Consider the following 4,907-nt stretch of genomic DNA (forward strand, 5'->3'; position numbering starts at 1 on the left):
AAGGGCGATTTTGCGAGTTCTCTGATTCTCTCTCTGTCTCTTGCTAGACCTCTTCTCATGCGGGTCCTCATTCAAATGCAGTATGGGTCATACCCAGTTTTCCACAGTCCCCACTCTTCCCTATTGCCTTGCCCTTGGTGTCTCCATTCATTTTCATGAACTGCCTGACCCTCAGAGTATTAGTTTGTGGTCCTATGTTAAGTCTTTTTGTTTCTTTTTGTCATAGGGGTTTTCTCCCTCTGAATCAAATATGCTCTTTATAGCAGCTACTGCTTTTGTTGATGGCATCTTATCCCTCCTTTTAGATCGTGCTCGGATCCCTCTGCCTTGAAGGAATTGCCCCTGACATTCCTTATGTTCAATCTCCAACACTTCTGCATTTGTTTGTACTATGTAATCAACTTTAAAATTATACTATCCTCTCACTTCTTGCCTGTAGCACATACTTCGTATATAAATACGTCATAGCAAGAACAGGCAAGGCGATTGGCTGGCTCGGTAGGGAGAGTGTGTGACTCTTGACCTCAGGATTGTGAGTTCGAGCCCCGCATTGGGTGCGGAGATTACTTAAAAATAAAATCTCAGGGGCGCCTGGGTGGCTCAGTGGGTTGAGTGTCCAAATCTTGATTTTTGGCTCAGGTCGTGATCTCACAGTTCATGGGATCGAGCTCTGAGTCAGGCTCCGCTCTGAAGGGATTCTCTCTCCTTGTCTCTCTCTGCCCCTCCCCTGCTCACATGGCACGGGCTCACTCTCTCAAAATAAGTAAATAAACATTTAAAAGAATCTTAAAAAAAAGAAGAAAGGAAGAACAGCCAACACTCCAGGAGCATTACCGATGACAAAACTATTGAAATGATGTTTGTGGTGCATCATTTCAATAAGACGGCTGATGGCCGCCCCCTGACGACGATTACTTTTCAGCCTTGCTGGTGGAGTGACTACCAAGGCCAAGTGTTAAGAAGGCGTAGGTGTTACTACAAGTGAATGAAGCTAGCCTTGCTGAGACGGCCTGCTACCCCTCGACACCCCAGCTAGCCCAGCGCTGAGTTGGTGTAGACAAAGTGAACAGAAACTGCAAAAAAAAAAAAAAAAGTTTATTAAATGTCCTTTATGATTTTCTTCTAATCAATTAAAAGCTTTTCACCTATTCATTGATCTTGTCGTCACCTTCCATAATGAGCATTTCCGATTTCATTTGTGGTTTTTAAGATGTGCCATAAATTGTAGAAATTAAATGCTCGTGTGACTTAACACTGACATTGGAAGCCAAGAGAGAGAATGTTTGTGTTTCCTCTGTTAGCACTTAAAGTACCGTGTTCTCTAGTTATGCTCTGGCCACTCAGATGCGATCACTACATTGCTACGGTCGTGGCTTTTCCAGTCTTCTCTTAGCTGCTTAAATTTTTTTGTTCCTCTCGTTCCAAGAGCCTCGGGGAGGAGGGCGGGGCTGAGAAAGCTCAGATTATAAAAGCCTCCTTCCTCTGCAAGAAAGGGGAGGCCAGCAGGATCCTTCCAGTGCAAGCAAATCCTGCCGGACAAAAATCCTACCTCAGCTGGTATGTTACCAACCTTTGCTTTTTTTTGTCTCTCCGTAAATGTCGCGATTGTTGTGACTCGTAGAATTGGCACGAATAGAGTGTGTTTGGGAAGGGCATCGTTTAGATTTTCTGGGAAGATGTGAAATCTGTGAAGATTTGGAAGGAACAGAAGACAAGACGGGAAATTTCTCAGGGAGCTGTGGGGATAAGCGTGATGGTGGTCCACGGATAAATACGGTACTCGTTTGGATGTATTTAGAAGTATAGCCGTCTGCAGCAGGTTTCTGAATGATTTAAAATATAATTACAGTGTTCCCCCCCCCCCCCACCGATTGACAGAGTCAGAAATTTCCTCAAATGAGCTTTATTAAGAAATGCACTGGCATCTTAACTGTGCAGCTGACGGTCTAAAGCGATCCTATGTTCTCCAAACATGGGATGATCGGGGACGTCACCAAACAGTTTCTCCTTAAATCAAGACGATGAGGGAGCCTAAATTAGCATCAAGAAAGAACGTGTCCAAAGCGTCAACAGTCTTTGATGGAAGGAGAAAAGGATATTTGGCTGATTTTTACACACTGTGCTCGCTTACCTTTTGTCAGCTTCCGGAACACGCTCATGGCTTGTGTTCTTTAGAAGCAAAAGTGAAACACTGAGGGGTTGGATGAATAATTAAAGATTTCATTTCTATTCGGTTTTGAGCCCTTGACTGCCGGCGCTGACTTTCTCGGAGTTAAGATTCTTCAGCAGAATACAGACCCCCTCATGGTAGGGGGTTTTGCCTCCTCGGTGTCTCGAGATTGTAAAGCACTTTCTTTCAGGGTTGTGACTTTTGATTTATGGTTCTTTAAAATTTGGAACAAAGTTGGTATCACGCTGTATTCATCTTCTTTGTCTTGCCTAACAATTGATGTTATTCCTGGTACCCGTGAAGATGACAGGGCTCCAGGCATAGCGGGACCCCTGGTCTTTCCCCCTCATTCTAGGGGGCTCTCAGCAACTAGCACCTTCAAATTAATTTGCTGCCAGGACTCACCTCTCTCCTCTCTCCTCTCTGGGGCCGGAGACCCTGGGATCAATGATTTTAGGAGCTCCCCTGGGTTCTCACCATCCCCCCAGTTTTTACCCATCGATGCAAACTTCAAAAATGTGACTGACAAAACTACGGCCCCTCGGGAAAGCGGGATAATTCCCATGACAACATCGATCTCAGTCCTCCAGGGTGAAGCAGACGGGGGAGGCGAGGCGCACGTTAACCCCTGTGGGGTCACTGTAACTCTTGGGTAAACCTCCAGGGCTGGGGCGAGAACGGGAAGGGAGAAGATGTCTCCGCATGGTGTCATTTCTGTTTGAAGCTTCTGCAAGTATCACTCACCGTTATGAATAATTGATTCATTGAGGGAGTGAAGGCAGTGGAGATGGTCGGGCTTCGGCACCGGCCCTTTGGAACATTCTTTCGGAGCACGAACGAGACGGTCCCTCTCATTTTGGGTGACATAAGGAAAACGTGCTCTCTGGTCTCCTTTACCACACAGAGACTTAGGTAACACATCCTGCTCGAAGAGCACCTCTCTCCCTGGTGGTGAGAGGCAGGGAAACCATAATTTTAAACACATGCCCAATGCTTTTCTTGCACCCGGATGATCGCGTAGCAGATTGAGTTTTGGTTTTGGTTTTGGTTTTGCAATGGGCTTGCAGGATGCAGGAGTATTCTGTTAGGAATGGGTGATTTCTAGATGATTCGGAATGAGCCGTGAACGCCAGTAATGAAGAGAGCACTAGGCCAACCTCCTCCCCCTCGAGGTTTCTACTCCTCAATTCAAATTTTAACGGTGTATGAATGGAGTGTAAATGACAGTCTGTCTCTTCCCCAAGAGGTGGTAATGTGGCATCCATAACGTTCTGTGCCTTGGTTTCCTCATCTGTTTAAGTGGGGGAATAAGAATCATCTAACTCACAGGAGGACTGAGGGTTAAGAGCTCAGCATAGCGCCTGGCACATAACAGACCTTGCATGAGACGCGTCCACTGTTTTCTCCTGGCACGAGGGGGCCGTTCACGGCTGATGGGGACGCGTCTCGTGTGTTTGCAGGACAAACTGCGTTGTCCATAAATTCAAGTTATGACCCACAGAAGAACACCGAGCCCAAATTGACACGATATGGTCTCTGAAGCACCCCAGTTACATGCTTGTGTTTTATAAAAATCCCGGGGTGCCCGGGGGGCTCAGTTGGTTGAGCGTCCGATTTCAGCTCAGGTCATGATCTCGCGGTTCGTGAGTTCGAGCCCCGCGTCGGGCCCTGTACTGACAGCTCGGAGCCTGGAGCCCGTTTCGGATTCTGTGTCTCCCTCTCTCTCTGCCCCCCCCCCCCCCCCCCGCTTGTACTCTCTCTCTCTCTCTCTAAAAAGTAAATAAACATTAAAAATAAATAAATAAAAAGATCCAATGATAAGTTCTGAAGAGCTGGGATTGAAGCCAGAGACGAGAGGGTCATGGAGACTATTCGCAGTGTCCTGGGTGAGGTCGCTGATGCTGTAAATGGGGTCCCCTGACCAGGGGCCCCAGCGGCACCTGGGAACTTGTTAGAGACGCAGAGCCTGTGGGCCACCTCGGAGCTGACGAGCAGTTTCGGGGGCCCCGCAAGCTGAGTTTTCATGAGGCCCCCAGCCATTCAGTCTGTGCGGAGAACACGTGTTTCTGTGCGTGGGCAACTGGAGACACCGTGGGTCTTTGGCCGGGGACTGCTGTGGGGCCTGACGTGTGCGGGCGTCTATGCCTTCGCGATCCCACTGTGAAACTGTGAAACCGCCAATGGCATTTCAGAGTCCATTTGGGTCTTGATTCTTTATTGAGGCAACGTCCGTCCGCAATCTGTGAGTGTCAGGGCCATCGATAAAAATAATCGAGAGATTGCTAAGACTCTGAAAGCTGAGATCACGCACAGTCAAACGGGTAAGTCCTCCATCTGGCCAGCCTCTCAGGTGCCTGTACCCTGGGGCCCATCGCTCCGGGAACCGCTTTCCCTGAGCAACTTCCACGAGCGTTCAAGGCCTTAGAGGCAACAGGCCCCAAGGCTGGTGCGGTGCGTTGGGGGCGCCGGGTTCCGTCTGGGGTGGCTCCCCCTGTGCGGCCCAGTGTTCCTTTTACACGGGAGTCATTTCCCTTTCAAATCATTATTTGGAAATAATGGCGGATTCACAGGGAGTTGGAAAAATAGTGCCGAGGGGTCCCAAGTAGCCTTCGCCCCTTTTCCCCGATGGGGGGGGGGGGGGCGGGGCGCTATGCTCTAGCATCCAATCCAGGAAACGGACATCGGTATCACCCACAGACTGCACTCAGATTTCTCACTGAGATGTACTCCTCTGTGC

The sequence above is a fragment of the Panthera leo genome, chromosome C1 (assembly GCF_018350215.1).
Source record: "Panthera leo isolate Ple1 chromosome C1, P.leo_Ple1_pat1.1, whole genome shotgun sequence".
Classification (NCBI taxonomy): domain Eukaryota; kingdom Metazoa; phylum Chordata; class Mammalia; order Carnivora; family Felidae; genus Panthera; species Panthera leo.